We start from the raw sequence: 22,044 nt of genomic DNA, 5'->3' as shown, positions 1-22,044 counted from the left end.
CACGGATGCGGAGAAGGCCTTTGATAGAGTTTCATGGGACTACATGCTAGAAACTTGTAGGTTTGTTGGTCTGGGAACACACATGATGACTTGGATTTCCACCTTATATGACAAACCCTCGGCACAATTGAAAAATGGCACATTGTCAGATAGGGTCTTGATCACGAATGGTACTAGGCAAGGGTGCCCACTGTCACCGCTGCTATTTATCCTCTCATTAGAGCCTTTCATAAAGATGGTTAACTGAGACAGCTCAGTAACAGGGTTTAAAGTGGCAGGCAAGGAATATAAGATTGCAGCTTACGCTGACGACCTTTTGTTTTTTTGACCAACCCTCAACTACAATACCGAACTTAATGAAACAGTTCACACACTTCGCTTTATTTCAAATCTTAAAATAAACTTCACTAAATCTGAAGCTATGAACATCTCCCTCAGAACAGAAAACCTGACCAAAGCCAAACAAAATTGTCCTTTTAGATGGGAGTCCAAAGCTCTCAAATACCTTGGGATTTGGTTAACCCCAAGCTTGATGTCTATTTATGAGCACAACTTCCCCACCCTACTACAAAAAATAAAGACAGACCTGCAAAAATGGCACTCTAAATATTTGTCCTGGTTCGGCAGAGCAGCGGCCTTAAAAATGGTCATACTCCCCAGGCTGCTCTACTTACTTAGAACATTACCAATTAAGATTCCATTGAAATTTTTCAAAGCTTTGCAATCTACCCTGATTCAGTTTATCTGGAGGCTTAAGAAACCTAGAATTAGTTTTTCTTTACTCAATAGACCAAAGGATCAAGGTGGGATGGGGCTACCAAATTTTTACAACTACTACCTCGCCTCCCACCTCACGAGAGTGATTGATTGGCACTGTCATGAGGAATCAAAGGACTGGGTTATATTGGAGAACTCACTATACCAAACTAAATTGAAATTTGCCCCGTGGGTACCGCTGAAGGCCCATCATCCTCTCACTGGCACGACACTAAACATGTTTCATAACATAGCTAAAAACACAGACTTGACTTCGAGTATTAGCCCGCTCACCCCCCTGACCGATAACCCAGATTTTCCACCAGGTCTCAGGAACTCCTGCCTGCAGGCGCTAGATTACACACAACCTCTTATTGCAAAGACCTGCTTTCAAGGCCAAATTAAAGACTTTCCAGACTGAAGGACGACATTGGACTTCCCAGACTACCTCTGTGGACATACTTCCAGATCCGTAGCTTTTTAAATGAAAAACATAGAAAACCCCTCCTTACTAGAAGGCTCACAAAATTGGAAGAAATCTGCTCTAATAGGTCACAATGCAACAGAGCGACTTCTGTCGCGTACTCATGGCTACAAAAGACGAAAGTGACGAAAGATGACAGATTTCGCAATGCATGGTCTACCGACCTACAAATAGACATAACTGACAATCAGTGGAAGACAGCATGTGTTCTTTCACATAACTGTTCGATCAGCACCAAAACTCAGGAACTGTCATACAAACTCCTGACACACTGGTACGCTACTCCTGACAAGCTGAAGAAGTGGTTCCCACATGCTTCAGATACTTGCTGGAGATGTGGAGAAGAGACAGGCACCCTCCTACGTGTGGTGGGAATGTTCAAAAATTAAAAATTACTGGAATGAAGTCAGGAAACTTGTGAGGCCAATCACGGAGACCAGTCTTACACTTAATGCTGCCTATTGTCTGCTTCATATCACTAATTTCCCCATTAGGCGCTACAAACGGTCTTTAACAAAGCATTTACTTAACACAGCTAAGGCGCTAATACCACTGTATTGGAAAAACACACAACCCCCATCTGTTCAAGAATGGCTAAAGAAGGTTACTGAAACCCGTTCCATGGAAGATACCCTAGCACAATTCCAGGATAAAGCGGAAAAATACCAAAGAACTTGGTCTCCGTGGTTTGCTTTTAAGGCCTCAGGTGTCTATGACACAATAATGAATCACTAAGACTATGCGAAATGGATGCGTGACACCTTGTTAATACATTAGTAGAAACGACCATTCTCCACCAGTATATATTTATATATGACATTTAAGATACAAAACATAACAAAACTGCTTTTGCTAAGCGTATGCATCCCCACCCTCCCCTTTTTCTCTTACTTTCTCTTTTTCTTTCTTTCACATCTACATATAAGCTCTCAAAATCAAAGCTAACAACCTAAGTAAACAATTTCTGTGATATAGAAGAACTATACGAGATTTAATACTAATAATTATTTAGAACTCCATTTTTGCATTTGATAAATAAATCTGCAACTACTTATGCCTACGTCAGTTAGAAAGGTAATAATATTATTTTATCTGCAAGATCTCACAATGATAACTGTATACTGCTGTATACTGTCCACACTGCTTTGATTTGTAATGTTTAAAATTCTTTCACAATAAACTTTTGATGTTAAAAAAAAAAAAATTACAATGACAGTCATTTTATTCTATAGGGCTCCTGCTAAAAAATATATATATAATGTTTGGGGGTTCTAAGTAATTTTCTAGCAAAAAAAATAGTAGATTTTTACATGTAGAAGCGAAGTCCCAGAATTGGCCAGGATGGGAAGTGGTTAACAATGAAGTGCACATATTTAGTTACTTTTCCAATAGGTTGATGGGCAGATGAGAGTCTATAGCTAACAGTTTTGCAGATATACTGGGCTTCCTCAAGCAGCAAGTAATAGATGTAGATATCTAAAATACATAGTTTGATATTTTAGTTATGTTAGATATCAACATTCATTATTTGCTTGAGAAATCAGAGTATATCTGAAAAATGTTAAGCTATAAACAATTATCTGCCATCCACCCTATTGGTAAATGACTACAATTAGGTTGTATCTGTATTAAGATCCACATATACATGTGCAAATTAAGAGAGGTATAGTAGGGAGAAAGGGAGATGTTATATATGAAAGTCAGGATGCTATTTGATTATTGATTATTTTTTTAAATAAATGTTTATAATGCTCCTATGCTATTAGCGTTTTTAATAATTCGCCATTTTTTGTATATTTGTTGCGGGATGTGGTGCTATAACCAGTACAGGAGGGGAAATGTTCATTTTTAATTCCTTTACAACAGCTATTCTGTAAAGATGTGACTGTTTTTTCAGAAATAGTACAACAAATGAAAACACAGATAGATGCAAGTAAATGTAGGCATTTAAATTGTGTGTTGCATTATTTCTTGGTTCATCAGGTTAGCATTTGACCCCTAATGTGTGAAACAGACTGTGATCTACATGAGACATCCAAATGATGTAACGTTGCGTCAATATGCATCCATATTAGAGACACCACTTTACAGTGTGAATATATCTGTCTTTTTGTCCTTGTGAATCCTTCTCCATCAGCTTAGAAAACGAATTTCTATGCTTTTGAACAACACATTAATTTTAGAAGGCATATGCTTATATTTAGTAGATAAGTTTACAGTTGCGATAAATCTTTTAACACTGGAAGGTTTTTTTTTTGTATTGTAAAAATATTTGGTTTATAAATCTGTGATGAGGCAATAATCTCTATAACTCTGTAAATACATGCCATAAAATCTTTGAATTATAAAGTTTAGCCAATTTTACAAGGCCATCAAGCAACAAAAAACTAAATATTAAGGAATATCTCACTTTAGACATAGTCACCGACAGTTTGATTTAACACCTGTGATATCTTTCAAACAAAACTCTTAATTTCCCAGTAGGCCCAGCTATTACTTTAGTGATAAAAGAAAGAAGGCAAATTTATCAATACAACCACTTTGAGAAAAACTTTTTACTTGAAGGGAAAGTCTGAATATGAAAAAGCAAGAAGTCTTGCTGTTATTTAACAATGCAAATCTGTAAGCCTTTTATTTTAGATCCAATTTCTCCCTCAGGAGTTTAAATTTATCAAGATCAAGTTTTATATAGATTTTAAACAATACTTTGTTGTGAAGAATTTAGTTGAATCAGCATTAAATGCCAATTCATTTGTAGAGTAAAAAGGGATTTAACAGGCTCTCCCACAGGAGCTAAATTTTTTTTTACTTTGGAGTGTAACTAAAGCAATCCTGCTACACAACAACACACTCTAGATTTATCAAGCACATACAAACGATTGATGAAACCAGATACATCACATTCAATACTTACTTTCCTATCAAAGCTGCACTCTGAGAAATGATGACAGCTGCAGATTGTTCTTTTTTCCTTTTACAGTTTTCTGAAAGTTTTTTGACTTAGAAAATCAATGCTTTATATACTTCTATGGAATGATCTTACTTAAACAAAGGACTAGTGCCTTTCACTATCCCACTGGGTTATGCCTGCAATTTAGGGCCCATTCATAAAATGCAGCCATGGTGAGATTGGGGGAGAACCAGTCATGTGAGTTTGACTGGGCACATGGCCAGGCCCTCTGTACGACTTTTTTATTTTTTTACAGTAATGTGACTTTCTAGTACACTTCGCTCACTTTGGGCTCCGGTGCTTTCTAAATATGGTAAAGTATATGTAAACCCTTACCTTTTAAAAACATCTAATTGAGTTTACAATAAAAAATGCAAGGCAAAATGTTCTATATTTATACTGTATATATATCTATATATATAGATATATATTTATATCGATAGATAGATAGATAGATAGATAGATAGATAGATAGATAGATAGATAGATAGATAGATAGATAGATAGATAGATAGATCTATATATATATATATATATATATATATATATATATATATATAGATAGATAGATATGTATCTATATCTATCTATCTATCTATACATATATATATACAGAGAGAGAGAGAGAGATGTGTATATATATATCTATATAGATATATCTCTCTATATATATATCTATATAGATATATCTCTATATCTATATATCTATATATATATAGCTATATAGATATATCTCTATATATATATATCTATATAGATATATAGATATATATAGAGATATATCTATATAGATATAGATATAGATATCTATATCTATATAGAGACATACCGTCAAAAATAATACACACAACCATCACCAAGACTTTAGACAACCTTCTCTTCTACTAACATAAATCAAACCTCACAAATGGACACATGATAGGTTGGGCTAACTAGAATGCAAGAATTCTGCTAATCTGTGAACTAATTGTGAGGGTCAATGACTAAAGGGTAAAGTTCCTCTTTTTTTTATACTATAACCATGTAATAAAATACATTTTTTTCCAAACTTTGGTTTTGGTATATGCCGTATTAGTCTCTTAAAGTAACCACTTTTTGGTAGGGATTCCTATTCCCTCCCATATTTTTTTGTAGGTAGTTTTTGGTTACATGGAACTACACTAATTATTTGTGTTCAGACACCGGGCTTGTATTGCTTCTATTGAAATATTTATTTTGTAAATAGAGAAACAGCAATACACTGATCTCCCCAGTGAAGAGCTGAGCAGGGGGTGTGCCAGCACAAGTCTGACTTCTGGATTATAGGCAGTTGTCCTCCCAAGTAGAATGCAAAGATGCAAACTGACCATGTTGGGATGGATTATGGATGGCCTAGTATGATCAGTTTTAAATAGGAAGCAGGGGGTTTCACAGGATCGCCAGGTATTTCAGCAAAGAAAGCAATGCAAAGATAACAGGATACTTTTTAAAACAAAAACAAATCGTACAACAGACGCATGCCAGGAATAGGAAATGCTGGGGTAACATACACTTTAAGCTTTTTTTATTACCACTGCCATAATGTTCCTTGTTCTAATGTTTTCTGACATATTTTCACACTATGATAGACTTACCTGCCAAGCACCTCACTTCAACATTGCCACAGTCACAATGTCCCTTTACACTCCATCACAGCAGCTGACATCTTTGTCCAATCTTGTTCTGGGTTCATCATCTGTGGTAATTTTGATTAGCCGGCCTCAAGTGACCCTAACTCTTGCCAATGTACACAGGAGTTAATGCATCCCATAAATGGCAAATGCCAGGATTATACACTAGGCTATGCATATGTGGCTCAGTACATATTCAGAAAAGCATTGCTGACAGGCAAGTAAGACTTTTTTTGGAGAACAACCAGAGTCACTTCTGAAATAAAAACTTGCCTGCCAACAATGGTTTTTAAACTTAATTTTAATTCCACTTTAAAGCAGTGGTACAGCCATGGTATGGCCATACCTCTGCTTTTTAAAAGTACTGCTTTAACAGAGTAGGTAATCGGCTGAATGATTGGGTGGGTAGTAAAGCTGGCCAATAGATGGATCGAAATTTGGCCAGTTCAGAAGAATACAGGGCAAGCAAAGTTTAGCCAAACCTGTGTTTGGACTGAATAGAACGCTCATCTCTAACTATGTCGGCAGACATGTTTACCCAACAGAAACAGACCCACACACAGCTTGTCTCTTGAATCAGGTGAATGTTTGTGATTCCCCATGTCTTGCTTCCATGTGAAATTTTTCTGCTATAGAGAGGGCTCAGGCTGTGGATATTATGATCTTATGATCTTATGTTATTATTATCTTATGATCTTATGGTATTATAAGTTCAAATCACTTCTGAGTCCTAACAATATTCTATAGTACAGTATACCATCCTCTTATGACAAGACATGGCCACTCACCCAGCAGTTTATTGGTTTCTGGTAATAGCTTTGAACTTTTTATGGGACTGGCCACTGGCATAACCATATTGCCTTCATAAAAGAGCAACCACTGGATACTTTCTCTGTGTCTCTGTCTAGCTAAACTTTTTCAGTACATGGATGAGGTTCACCTGAGGCCTACTCTTAGGCCTTCCTCAAGTCAAGCCAGGGGTTTTTAACTTTTCAGCTTCTTCACCTACAGTACATGGTAAAGCCTGGCTAGTAGGTACAATGACAAGATGGCTTCTACCTTGTTGTTTTTTACAGGGTGATAATGCAAAGGGAAGTCAAATTTTACAAAATGGGTGGTCCAACATTGCTCTGGAACATCAAATATAGTTGTTTGGAGAAGTTACAATGAATTATTAAATTCCCAGAACACGAATTTGGCTCTTGTCAGGTACTTGACAAAGAGTTCGGTGACTCCTTACACAAAAGCTAACAGCTACAGCTTAAAGGAGCTTTAGTTTTTAGGATTCATGTAGGCTTCGTCTGACAAGGGCAATGGCCCTCTCCTGGCCACTTTATAGTTGTTTTGGACAGTAAAACTATGCTTGATGCTGGCATTTAAAGAACCTTTGAATGGAAGCGCACACTTTGGCTATTTTATTTGTTTTTTAATACAGAATTACTGCACTATGGTCCCTTTCTCCTGTGATTTATCTCCTGGTATGGTTAATATAGTATCAGAGGAATAGTGCTGGTTCAAATCATTTGGTGGAGGGGGAAATATGATGTGGGGTTGTTTTTCAGGGGTTGGGCTTGGCCCCTTGGTTCCAGTGAACAGAAATCTTAAAGCAGAGTTCCACTTAAAAAAAAAAAATAAAAGTCAGCAGCTACAAATACTGCAGCTGCTGACTTTTAATTATCGGATACTTACCTGTCCCAGGGTCCAGCGATGTGAGGAACGAAGCCCTGCTCGTCTCCCCCTCCTCTCTGCGGCGTCGGGATAGTCACTGTGGCTTCACAGCCAGGCATGCACTGCGCATGTGCGAGCCGCGCAGCACGTCGTGACTGGCCGGGCAATCATCTGGGACCTGTGACGTGTTCCAGATGATTGCCGAGAGGGAGGGGGAGAGGTGATCTCTGATCTTCCTCCCTGATGCGCCGGGAGGAAGTGGGAGCTGGAACCCTCTAAAAAGAGAGTATCCGCTCCCCCCCAAAAAAATTACATGCCAAATGTGGCATGTCAGGGGGTCACCTTCCCTTAAAGCAGAAGTTCCAATTTTGGGTGGAACTCCGCTTTAAAGCGTCAGCATACCAAGACCTTTTGGATAATTTCATGCTCCCAACTTTGTGAGAATAGTTTGGAGATGGCCCCTTCCTGTTCCAACAGGACTGCGCACCAGTGCACAAAGCAAGGCCCATAAAGACATGGATGAGCGAGTTTGGGGTGGAAGAACTTAAATGGCCTGCACAGAGTCCTGACCTCAAGCCAATAGATCACCTTTGGGATGAATTAGAGTGGAGACTGGGAGCCAGGCCTTCTCGTCCAACGCCAGTGCCTGACCTCACAAATATGCTCCTGGAAGAATGGTCAAACATTCCCATAGACACACTCCTAAACCTTGTGGACAGCCTTCCCAGAAGAGTTGAAGCTGTTATAGCTGCAAAAAGTAGGCCAACTCAATATGGAACCTTACGTACTAAGACTGGGATGCCATTAAAGTTCATGTGTGTGTAAAGGCAGGCAACTCCATACTTTTGGCAATATAGTGTATGTACATTATCCACATTTTGAAAATATTTTTGTGACAATGATTCTATAAAGTTGCAATTGATGTTTGACAGACTGTTACAGAATACATTAGTTTGGGTTTCAAAGATAACCTAAAATTATTTTTATAACTTAACCTTTTTATAACTGTAACTTTAACAATTTATTATTCCATAACAACTAGTGATTCCTTTTTTTTTAAATGTGTAGGCATAACTTCTGTATATTTGTAGGAGATAGGAAGGAACCAGCATTTACTGTAGCAGCCAAAAGAAGTGCTGTTATTTGCAGTGAAAGTCCATTGTGAGGATCATTGGGTGTGGGTGGTTATGTTTTGTGTCAGCAGGTTGACAGGATCATCATTCATTATGATTGATTCTCAATCTAATTCGCCCGACAATGCAGTTTATGATAGTTTACACCAGGGGTGTCCAAACTTTTTTCAAAGAGGGCCAGATTTGATGAAGTGAACATGCGTGAGGGCCGACCATTTTGCCTGACATTCTTTGAACCCTTAAATTCGGTCTAAAGCCCTGTACACACGATAGGATTTTCCGATGGAAAATGTGTGATAGGACCTTGTTATCGGAAATTCCGACCGTGTGTAGGCTCCATCACACATTTTCCATAGGAATTTCCGACACACAAAGTTTGAGAGCATGCTATAAAATTTTCCGACAACAAAATCCGTTGTCGGAAATTCCAATCGTGTGTACACAAATCCGACAAACAAAGTGCCACAGAATAAATTAAGAGATGAAAGCTATTGGCTACTGCCCCGTTTATAGTCCCGACGTACGTGTTTTACGTAACTGCGTTCAGAGCGATCAGATTTTCCGACAACTTTGTGTGACAGTGTGTATGCAAGACAAGTTTGACCCAACATCCGTCAGAAAAAATCCATGGATTTTGTTGTCGGAATGTCTGATCAATGTCCGACCATGTGTACAGGACATAAGTGTGTTTGTCCGAGCACTAATACACTGCCCAACAAGAATTCTCTTGCCTTTGTGGCTGTGTGTGGTGATGAGCTTGGGTGTGTTATTTGCATATATATACAGTGGGGAGGGAAAGTATTCAGACCCCTTAAATTTTTCACTCTTTGTTATATTGCAGCCATTTGCTAAAATCATTCAAGTTTATTTATTTTTTTCTCATTAATGTACACACAGCACCCCATATTGACAGAAAAGCACAGAACTGTTGACAATTTTGCAGATTTATTAAAAAAGAAAAACTGACATATCACATGGTCCTAAGTATTTAAACCCTTTGCTGTGACACTCATATATTTAACTCAGGTGCTGTCGATTTCTTCTGATCATCCTTGAGATGATTCTACACCTTCATTTGAGTCCAGCTGTGTTTGATTATTGATTACTGATTGGACTTGATTAGGAAAGCTACACACCTGTCTATATAAGACCTTACAGCTCACAGTGCATGTCAAAGCAAATGAGAATCATGAGGTCAAAGGAACTGCCTGAAGAGCTCAGAGAAAGAATTGTAGCAAGGCACAGATCTGGCCAAGGTTACAAAAAAATTTCTGCTGCATTTAAGGTTCCTAAGAGCACAGTGGCCTTCATAATCCTTAAATGGACGTCTTAAAAAAGACGTTTGGGGCGACCAGAACCCTTCCTAGAGCCAGCAAAACTGAGCTATCGGGGGAGAAGAGCCTTGGTAAAGAAGAACCCAAAGATCACTGTGGCTGAGCTCCAGAGATGCTGTCAGGGACGTACTGCCCGTTCCAGAAGGCGCGCGCCTATACGCATGCGCGAACTTACGGACTTTGCGCACGAATGTGCGCATGCATGCACGTTAGACGTGCTTTGGCGCCCAATAGTCCATAAAAGATGCTCAATGGTGCTGCCCCTTTTGGTTTGATCTGCTTCTGTTTCCTGTGTTCCTGATTTGTACCAGTACTCTGTTCCTGTGTTGACTCGGCTTCCTGACCCTGCTTATGTCTCCAATCCTGATCTCGGCTCGTTTGACCCTGCTCTGCTACCTGCCTTATTGCCTGTTGCCAAGACCCAGCCTGGACTCTGACTATTCTCTGCCTGCCATTTCTGCTGTGTTCCCTGGTGTGTATGACCCGGCTAGTCTGACTCTGCTTTTGTCTGCTGACCTGCATCCGCTGCTCTGCAATCCCGCATCTGCTGACCTGCATCCGCTGCTCTGCAACCTGCACCTGCTGACCTGCATCCACTATCCTACTAGCCTGCATCTGCTGACCTGCAACCATCACTCCAGCTTCCACGCGAGGAGACCACTGCAAGCAGTAAGGACTCAGGCACCTTTACCTCACTGTGCTCTTACCGCCACTGTTCCCACTCCAGTGGTCTCCGAGCCAGGGTGGTACGGGAGGTCTCCCTCCACACGTCAGGCTCACATCCCAGGTACATTACAGATGTAGTTGGGAGATGGGAGAACGTTGTAGAAAGTCAACCATCACTGTAGCCCTCCACCAGTCGGGGTTTTATGGCAGAGTGGCCCGACGAAAGCCTCTCCTCAGTGCAAGACACATGAAACCCCACATGGTGTTTGCTAAAAAAAACACCTGAAGGACTCCAAGATGGTGAGAAGTAAGATTCTCTGGTCTGATGAGACCAAGATAGAAATTTTTGGCCTTAATTCTAAGCGGTATGTGTGGAGAAATCCAGGCACTGCTCATCACCTGTCCAATACAGTCCCAACAGTGAAGCATGGTGGTGGCAGCATCATGCTGTGGGGGTGTTTTTCAGCTGCAGGGACAGGACGACTGGTTGCAATCAAGGGAAAGATGAATGCTGCCAAGTACAGGGATATCCTGGACAAAAACCTTCTCCAGAGTGCTCAGGACCTCAGACTGGGCTGAAGGTTTACCTTCCAACAAGACAATGACCCTAAGCACACAGCTAAAATAATGAAGGAGTGGCTTCATAACAACTCAGTGACTGTTCTTAAATGGCCCAGCCAGAGCCCTGACTTAAACCCAATTGAGCATCTTTGGAGAGACCTAAAAATGGCTGTCCACCAACGTTTACCATCCAACCTGACAGAACTGGAGAGGATCTGCAAGGAGGAATGGCAAAGGATCCCCAAATCCAGGTGTGAAAAAAGTGTTGCATCTTCCCCAAAAAGACTCATGGCTGTATTAGATTAAAAGGGTGCTTCTACTAAATACTGAGCAAAGGGTCTGAATACTTAGGACCATGTGATTTTTCAGTGTTTCTTTTTTTAATAAATCTGCAAAAATGTCAACAATTCTGTGTTTTTCTGTCAATATGGGGTGCTGTGTGTACATTAATGAGGAAAAAAATGAACTTAAATGATTTTAGCAAATGGCATTTAAGGGGGTCTGAATACTTTCCGTCCCCACTGTATATATAGATATACAGTGGGGACGGAAACAATATATATATATATATATATATATATATATATATATATATATATATATATCTTTTGTGGCCCCAACAAATCCCCGAGCGCCACTCGGGACTAAGGATGAGCGCAGGCATGTTATTTGGATATAACGTATTTATTGGCGTATAACGCGCACCTTCACTTTAAGAGGGAAGCTTCAGGAAAAAAACTAAAATTTTAAATACAGAACTGTGAAGCAAAATAAGGGTCAGTGCCCATCAATGCAGCCTAATCAGTGCCCATCAATGCAGCCTAATCAGAGCCCATCTGTAGCCACACCATTGCCATGAATGCAGCCTCACCATTGCCATGAATGCAGCCTTACCATTGTAATCAATGCAGCCTCACCATTGCCTTGAATGCAGCCTTACCATTGCCATGAATGCAGCCTTACCATTGCCATGAATGCAGCCTTACCATTGCCATGAATGCAGCCTCACATGTGCCATGAATGCAGCCTCTCCATTGCCATCAGTGCAGCCTGATTGATGCCCATCTGCAGCCTCGGAGGGGACAGGGAGGGGGGATGGGACGAGCGCCAACAGATTACATACAGGAGAATCTCCTGTTCACATGGCGGCCTCTTTAATACAAAGTTCCACCTCCTATGATAGACAGAATAGTAGTCCAATGGCAGCCCAGGACACAGGACTTCCTATTACAGACGCCACCAAGTAAACATGAGATTCTCCTGTATGTAATCTGATGGCGCTTGTCCTGCCCCCTCCCCGTCTCCTCCGAGGCAACACCGATAAATACAGTATATATCTTTTGTGGCCCTGGGAGCCACAAAAGATATGTATATATTCAAATTACCAGGGGGGCCACATTAAATCATAACATGGGCTGATTAGGCTGCATTGATGGGCACTGATTAGGCTGCATTGATGGGCACTGACCCTTATTTTGCTTCACAGTGCTTTATTTAAAATTTTAGTTCTTTTCCTGAAGCTTCCCTCTTAAAGTGAAGGTGCGTGCTATACGCCGATAAATACGTTATATCCATGAGCCGGATATTGGCTGGTATTGGCCGGTTCAACAGCAGTCAACATTTGGTCAATGTGCACAGATGTTTTTCCGACAGAAGTCAGTCTAACGACCGTCTTTTGTCAAAGGGACATGCTGGTAAACCAGCATCCAATCAGTCCAATGGCAGCCAATGGATACCAGTGCTGGGCAGTCTCCCAGTCAAATCTCAAAGGCACAGAGGGGGAGTCTTGGGGCACGCTGCACATGTTCAATTTTGTGTGTATTGGTAGAGAGTTTTTTTTTTCTTAGGAGGGTGCATGTGATCAGCACAGGGCCAATCAGCACTGTCCAGGCAGAGGGTCAGGGGTCCTGCAGCCTCATAGGACAGTCATAATAGAATGAAAACCCATTCTACAAGCTTTAACCAGACACTGATAGAAGTCACAAGACTGCTATATACTGCTAATGAGAAAAGGTATTTAGCAGTTTATATTTACTAAAATAATTGCATTTCCATGTCCTGGGTTTAGTAACACTTTAAGTTATGATCAAGAGCAAGCATTCACATTGAAACTGTGTTAGCTCAAAACTTGGTACCAGGTTCAACCCTGGAATAGGAATGACAACCAGGAAACTAGTGGCTTGTAACTTAAAATTGAACGCTAGACAAATATAAAAGACACAAATAAATGCAGCCCTGTATTCATCAATACATCAGTAAATACTATCTTTTGAATGCAAGCAGTATAAGCACTTGGATTTGACTTGGTATCAGACTTTTTTCAGCCCATGTACATGGGACCTCAGACTTGGAAAGAAGAAACAGCACAACAAGCCAGTCATTTGTATTGAAGTGCTGATGAGCGAACAAAGGATTTTTATGTAATTTTTATAGTATGTTGGTATTATGTTAATTATTATTTGGGCTAATGCTAGAGAAAGTGGTGTATTATTTTCATTTTGGTAGTTAGACGTTCTGTTATTTTTTAATCTGTGTTATTATTCTATGTTGTGTTTTAACCGTATGGATGGTTTATTGTAGTGTAGTTTCAATTTGTTTTATTTGGTGCTAATGGCTGTTATTGGAAATTTTGTTATGTCTTTGTGTTTTGCCCTGTTCATTGTGATCTTGTGTTGTCTTAGTTGCGTGTGGCAAATATTGCAGTGATTTTCCTTTGGGATTAATAAAGTATAAAAAAAAATAAAATGACATAGCAATCAGAGGAGAAAGCAGGGAGTATGTTGTTTCTCATTTCACAGTGCAGTTACAAGTTTGGGACAGTTAAGAGATCTAATATATTGCAGCTTACCAGTCCTTATATGTGTTTCTGCATTAGTTTTCTTTAAATTTTTTTTTTTTTAGGCTTTTGTTCTTTTATTTCATCTGGTGGTCCTGCCAGTACCACACTTCCTGTCTTAGGGTGTCTGCATTCTGGATGAAGTAGTAAAGCAGACACCTCTCTAGGGAGAAGGTAGTGATAGACTTGCAGATTTAGTTGGACTTTTCTTTTGTGATAAAGGTTTTACATTAATAAATAAAAGCTTATCATTGCAAGCACCCGTGTCACCCTTGTTCAAAAAAAGAAAACAAAAGTAGCCCCCAAATCTAAGAATCAGTGTGCTGTAATTTAGTACTTTTGGGGGGTCTAATACAACTTCAAGTGCTAAAACAAATCAGGTTTTCTGTCATACCAGCCAAACCTGTACTGTGTGACAGAGTTGTGTCATTTTCTGGATTGAATGGACAAAACACTAATTCTTTGGCAGATAAAACAGCTTTTATACATGTATCTCATCTGTGTGTTTAGATGTTTGCCTGTAGTTCAGTTTTAACCTAAATGTCAGATGTGGAAGTACCCATATTTTTTAACATGACAAGTTTTCTTTAACCACTTGCCGACCAGCCGCCGCAGTTGTACAGCGGCAGAATGGCATGGCTGGGCGAAACGACATTATATGACGAGCGGATGCGAGTGCCCGGCGGTCACGATCACCGACGGGCTCCCGCGATCGCCACTGACACACGGAGAACCAAGATCTGTGCATGTAAAAACACAGTTTCTGGTTCTCTGAGGGGAGAACAGACAGATTGCAGAGTATGAACAGTCCCCTCCCTTCAGTTAGAACACCTCCCATGATCGCTCCCTAGTGCTAACCCCTTCACTGCCAGTGACTTTTTTTACAGTAATTAATGCATTTTTATAGCATTGATCGCATTATTAATGCCAATGGTCCCAAAAATTTGTCAAAATTGTGCGATGTGTCCGCCATAATGTCGCAGTCCCGATAAAAATCGCAGACCGCCGCCATTACTAGTAAAAAAAATAATAGTAAAAATGCCATAAAACTATCCCCTATTTTGTAGACGCTTTAACTTTTGCGCAAACCAATCACTATATGCTTATTGCAATTTTTTCACCAAAAATATGTAGAAGAATACGTTTCGGCCTAAACTGAGAAATTTTTTTTTTTTAATATATTTTTGGGGGCTATTTATTATAGCAAAAAGTAAAAAATAATGAGTTTTTTTCAAAATTGTCACTCTTTTTTTGTTTATAGCGCAAAAAATAAAACCTGCAGAGGTGATCAAATACCACCAAAAGAAAGCTCTATTTGTGAGAAAAAAAGGACATCAATTTTGTTTGGGTGCAATGTCGCACAACCGCGCAATTGTCATAAAAAGTGTTTGGGGACCTGGGTCCTGCCCCAGGGGACATGGATCAATGCAAAAAAAAAGTTTTAAAAACGGCCGTTTTTTCGGGAGCAGTGATTTTAATAATGCTTAAAGTGAAACAATAAAAGTGTAATATCCCTTTAAATTTCATACCTGGGGGGTGTCTATAGTATGCCTGTAAAGGGGTGCATGTTTCCCGTGTTTAGAACAGTCTGACAGCAAAATGACATTTTAAAGGAAAAAAGTCATTTAAAACTACTCGTGGCTATTAATGCATTGTCGGTTCCACAATACACAAAGACGTTCATTGATAAAAATGGCATGGGAATTCCCCACAGGGGAACCCCAAACCAAAATTTTTTTTAAAAATGACGTGGGGGCTCCCCCTAAATTCCATACCAGGCCCTTCAGGTCTGGTATGGATATTAAGGGGAACCCCGGCCAAAATTTTTTTAAAAAATGACGTGGGGGTCCCCATAAATTCCATACCGGACCCTTCAGGTCTGGTATGAATTTTAAGGGGAACCCCGTGCCAAAATTGAAAAAAAAAGGCGTGGGGTCCCCCCAAAAATACATACCAGACCCTTATCCGAGCACGCAACCTGGCAGGCCGCAGGAAAAGGGGGGGGACGAGAGCAGCCCCCCCTGAACCGTACCAGGCCACATGCCCTGAACATTGGGAGGCTGCTTTGGGGTAGCCCCCCAAAACACCTTGTCCCCATGTTGATGAGGACAAGGGCCTCATCCCCACAACCCTGGCCGGTGGTTGTGGGGGTCTGCGGGCAAGGGGGCTTATCGGAAGCTGGAAGCCCCCTTTAACAAGGGGACCCCCAGATCCTGACCCTCCCCCCTGTGTGAAATGGTAAGGGGGTACAAAAGTACCCCCTTACCATTTCACTAAAAAACTGTCAAAAATGTTAAAAATGACAAGAGACAGTTTTTGACAATTCCTTTATTTAAATGCTTCTTCTTTCTTCTTTCTTCTTTCTTCTTTCTTCTATCTTCTATCTTCCTTTGGTTTCTTCCTCCATCTTCTTCTTCTTCTGGTTCTTCTGGTTCTTCTGGCTCTTCTGGTTCTTCCTTCGGTGTTCTCATCCAGCATCTCCTCCGCGGCGTCTTCTTCCCTTCTTCTCCTCGGGCCGCTCCGCATCCATGATGGCATGGAGGTAGGCTCCCGTTCTTCTCTTCATCTTCTTCTCTTCTTCATCTTCTTCTCTTCTTCATCTTCTTCTCCGGGCATGGAGGGAGGCTCTCGCTGTGTGACGAAGATGAAGAGAAGAAGATGAAGAGAAGAAGATGAAGAGAAGAAGATGAAGAGAAGAGCGGGAGCCTCCTTCCATGCCATGGATGCAGAGCGGCCCGAGGAGAAGAAGGGAAGAAGACGCTGCAGAGAAGATGCTGGACGAGAACACCGGAGGAAGAACCAGAATAACCAGAAGAAGAAGAAGATGAAGGTAGATAGAAGAAAGAAGAAAGAAGAAGCATTTAAATAAAGGAATTTTTAAAAACTGTCTTTTGTCATTTTTAACATTTTTGACAGTTTTTTAATGAAATAGTAGGGGTGTACCCCCTTACCATTTCACACAGGGGGGAGGGCTGGGATCCGGGGGTGTTGTTAAAGGGGGCTTCCAGATTCCGATAAGCCCCCCCGCCCGCACACCCCCACAACCACCGGCCAGGGTTGTGGGGATGAGGCCCTTGTCCTCATCAACATGGGGACAAGGTGTTTTGGGGGGCTACCCCAAAGCACCCTCCCAATGTTGAGGGCATGTGGCCTTGTACGGTTCAGGAGGCGGGGCACTTTCTTGTCCCCCGTCTTTTCCTGCGGCCTGCCAGGTTGCATGCTCGGATAAGGGTCTGGTATGGATTTTTGGGGGGACCCCACGCCGTTTTTTTTTTAAATTTTGGTGCGGGGTTCCCCTTAATATCCATACCAGACCTGAAGGGCCTGGTATGGAATTTAGGGGGACCCCCCACATCATTTTTTTTTTTAATTTTGGCCGGGGGTTCCCCTTAATATCCATACCAGACCTGAAGGGCCTGGTATGGAATTTAGGGGGACCCCCCACGTCATTTTTTTTTAAATTTTGGTTCGCGGTTCTCCTGTGGGGAATTCCCATGCTGTTTTTATCAATGAATTTCTATGTGTATTGTCGGACGGGCAATGCATTAATAGCCGCGAGTAGTTTTAAATGACTTTTTTCCTTTGAAATGTCATTTTGCTGTCAGACTGTTCTAAACACGGGAAACATGCGCCCTTTTTTTTTGCATTGATACATGTCCCCTGGGGCAGGACCCAGGTCCCCAAACACTTTTTATGACAATACCATGCATATAAGCCTTTAAAATTAGCACTTTTGATTTCTCCCATAGACTTTTAAAGGGTGTTCCACGGCATTCGAATTTGCCGCGAACACCCAAATTGTTCGCTGTTCAGCGAACTTGCGAACAGCTGGTGTTCGAGTCGAACATGAGTTCGACTTGAACTCGATGCTCATCCCTACCCCCTAGTATGTATGATCCATGAAAATTCTTAGCCCCCAAGTGCATAACATCACATTTATCAACATTAAACCTTATTTTCCACATAGTTGCCCAAATAAACAGTACATTGAGGTCAGCTTGCAAGTTAGAGTCATCCTGTAGGGATATTTATTCCTCTGCATAGCTTGGAGTCATCTGCAAAGACTGAAAAGGTACTTTTAATCCCAGACCCTATATCATTTATAAAGATGTTAAAAAGTAATGGTCCCAACACTGAACCTTGGGGTACACCACTAATAACCTTAGACCATTCAGAGTAAGAATCATTAACCGCTATTCTATGAATTCTGTCTCTTAGCCAGTTCTCTATCCATATACAAACTGATCTTTCCAAGCCTGTAGTCTTTACCTTACACATTAGTCGTGTGTGGGGAACTGTGTCAAACACTTTTGCAAAATCCAAGTATACTACGTTCACAGCCACTCCTCTGTCCAAAGTTTTACTTACTTCTTCATAAAAAGAAATCAGATTTGTTTGACAACTTCTGTCTTTCATGCATCCATGCTGTCTGCTGCTCAAAATATTTTTTTCCAGCAAGCACTCATCTATGTGGTCTTTTATTAAACTCTGCAGTATCTTCCAGACTATAGTTAGTTAAACTAACAGTTCTATAGTTACTTTGTAAAGACTTTGATCCCTTTTTAAATATAGGCATCACATTGACCCTACGCCAATCCAGTGGTACTATTCCAGTCATAAACGAGTTTTGAAATAACATAGCTCAATTCTTTTAAGATCCATAGGTGTATCCCATCTGGTCCACATGCTTTATCATTTGGGGCTGTGTCAATACTAGGGATGAGCCGAACGCCCCCGGTTCGGTTTGCAGCAGAACATGCGAACAGGCAAAAAATTTGTTTGAACACGTGAACACCATTAAAGTCTATGGAACACGAACGTGAAAAATCAAAAGTGCTAATTTTAAGGGTTAATATGCAAGTTATTTTCATAAAAAAGTGTTTGGGGACCTGGGTCCTGCCCCAGGGGACATGTGTCAATGCAAAAAAAAGTTTTAAAACCGGCTGTTTTTTTGGGAGCAGTGATTTTAATAATGCTTAAAGTGAAACAATAATAGTAAGCCTGTAAAGTTGCACATTTTTCCCAAGTTTAGAACAGTCTCTGCACAAAATGACATTTCAAAATGAAAAAAAAGTCATTTATAACTACTCGCGGCTATAATGAATTGTCTGGTCTCGGCAATACACGTAAAAGTCATTAAAAAAACGGCATGGGGGAGCCCCAAAAATCCATACCAGGCCCTCTGGGTCTGGTATGAATATTAAGGAGAACCCCGAACCAAATTTTTTTAAAAGAATTGCGTGGGGGTCCCCCCAAATTCCATACCAGGCCATTCAGGTCTGGTATGGATATTAAGGGGAACCCTGCGCCAAATTTTTTTAAAAAATGGCGTAGGGGTGCCCCTCAAAATCCATACCAGACCCTTCCACCCTTCAGGTCTGGTATGGATTTTAAGGGGAACCCCGCGCAAAAATTAAAAAAAAATTCATACCAGACCCGGACATTTTTATTTTTTTATTTTTTAATAAAGGACTTGTCCCAAGATGTGTCTTGTGGTTTTTTAACATTTTGACACTTTTTTTGTGAAATGGTAGGGGTACAATGTACCCGTTACCATTTCAAACAGGGGGGCTGAGATCTGGGGGTCACCTTGTTAAAGGGGGCTTCCAGATTCCGATAAGCCCCCAACCGCAGACCCCCACAAGCATTATGGGGTTATGGGGATGAGGCCCATGTCCCCATCAACATGGGGGGGCTACCCCAAAGCACCCTCCCCATGTTGAGGGCATGTGGCCTGGTACAGTTCAGGAGGGGGGCGCTCTCTCATCCCCCACTCTTTTCCTGCAGCCTGCCAGGTTGCGTGCTGGGATAAGGGTCTGGTATGGATTTTGAGGGGGACCCCTACGCCATTTAAAAAAAAAAATTGGCGCAGGGTTCCCCTTAATATCCATACCAGACCTGAAGGACCTGGCATGGAATTTGGAGGGACCCCCATGCAATTTTTTTTGAAATTTTGGTTCAGGGTTCCCTTTAATATTCATACCAGACCCAAAAGGCCTGGTATGGATTTTTGGGGGATCCCCATGCCGTTTTTTTCAATTACTTTTATCTGTATTGCCAAGACCCGACAATTCATTATAGCCCTGACAATACCATGCATATAAGCCTTTAAAATTAGCACTTTTGATTTTTCCCATAGACAAATCATTATAGCAGTGAGTAATTTTATATGACTTTTTTTCCTTTAGAAATGTAATTTTGTGCAGGGACTGTTCTAAACACGGGAAAAAGGCGTAACTTTACAGGCATACTATAGACACCCCCCAGGTACGAAATTTTAAAGAATATTTCACTTTTATTGTTTCACTTTAAGCATTATTAAAATCACTGCTCCCGAAAAAACGGCCATTTTTAAAACTTTTTTTGCATTGATACATGAAGGCTCAGCCCTTCCTTCTCTGAGCTGGCCGCTCAGCTGTCAGCTAATTGCCAGCTCTCTTATCTCTCCACAGTTAACCAGCTGTTGTGGATCTGCTCCTCAGTCCCGCCTACTTAAAGACGTCCAGCTCACTTCTTTCCCGCTTTCGCCTTGGTCACATCACAAGAAACCATCTCCTGCGTTCCTGTTTAAAGACTGGCTTGCTGACATTGCTTCTGGCTGCTTATCCTGCTTGCTGTTCCTCTACTTGGATCCCTGACTTCTGGCCTGGCTGATTACCCAATCTGGTTACTGAACTCTGGCTTGGCTGACTAACCGATCCAGTTACTGGACTCTGGCTATGCTTTGACTACGCTTACTCTATTTATCTTTTATTTTTATTAATAAACAAGTGTGATTTAACTGTACTTCTGTCTCGGTCCGGTTCATGGTTTCTGCCACCAGGTCCACAAACACTTTTTATGACAATACCAAGCATATAAGCCTTTAAAATTAGCACTTTTGATTTCTCCCATAGACTTTTAAAGGGTGTTCAGCGGCTTTCGAATTTGCCGCAAACACCCCAAATTGTTCGCTATGCGGCAAACACCCGATGTTCGAGTCGAACTTATGTTCAACTTGAACATCGGGCTTATCCCTAGTCAATGCCATCCCCATTATGGATATGAGCTCCCCCATGCTCCTTTGTATACACTGAGCTGAAGAAATTATTTAATAAATTTGCCTTCTCTTTGTCCCCAGTTGAGATTTTTTTGTAAGTGGACTACATGCTCAGATCTGGCCTTTTTGCCATTAATATATTTTAAAAAAATGTTGGAGTTTGTCCTACTATCTTTTGCAATCTGTTGTTCGTTTTGAATTTTTGCATCCTTGATTTCCTTTTTACATACTCTGTTATATGCTTTGTAACCATATACACTTTTCTATGCCAACAGTGATTGGTCATAGCAATCACATGGTACCAGCAGTAGCCCGGTACACTGATCTGTCATCTGCTGTGTCCAGTAGACACAACAGGTGACAGATCATGCCGCAGCATGGCCCATGAGGTGCGCGTGATCCAGGCATGATGTCATATGATGTCCACTCAGAATGGGAGAGCTCCCATCCAGCCATCGTTCTATAGGCCGGGCGGTAAGCAGTTGATAACAAAATAGAAAATTATTACAGAATAAATATTATTATAAATATATAAAATCATTTTTTAAAAATATTGTTATGTTCTTGTAAGGAAGTTCATTGTTTGCACCATATTACCTTGAAAATGCATTGCAGTGACATCATCACTGTGCTGCATGTAGCCTTTGCAGAGAGCAGAGCTGAGGGAGCTGTGGGAGGGACCCAGCAAGCTCACATACTACCAGCTGTCTGCAGAGAACAATAGGAGAGGGGGTGAGACAAAACCAGTCACCTTGCACATGAAGAGGGCAGCAGTGATTGGTGTTAATTACAGATTCAAGTAAGAATGCACATGTCCCTTGTATTTAGAAAATATTTGTTTATCATAGAGTTCAGTTTTAACACATGCTCTAAGCTCTGCCACTAGTTTAAATCCCCTAAGTATAATATACGTAAAAAAAGACCACATAACATGTGTGTGTGTTTGTGTGTGTGTGTGTGTGTCTGTG

This window comes from Aquarana catesbeiana, linkage group LG02 (genome assembly GCF_042186555.1).
Source record: "Aquarana catesbeiana isolate 2022-GZ linkage group LG02, ASM4218655v1, whole genome shotgun sequence".
Taxonomy (NCBI): Eukaryota; Metazoa; Chordata; class Amphibia; order Anura; family Ranidae; genus Aquarana; species Aquarana catesbeiana.
Note: the sequence above shows the minus strand (reverse complement) of the source record.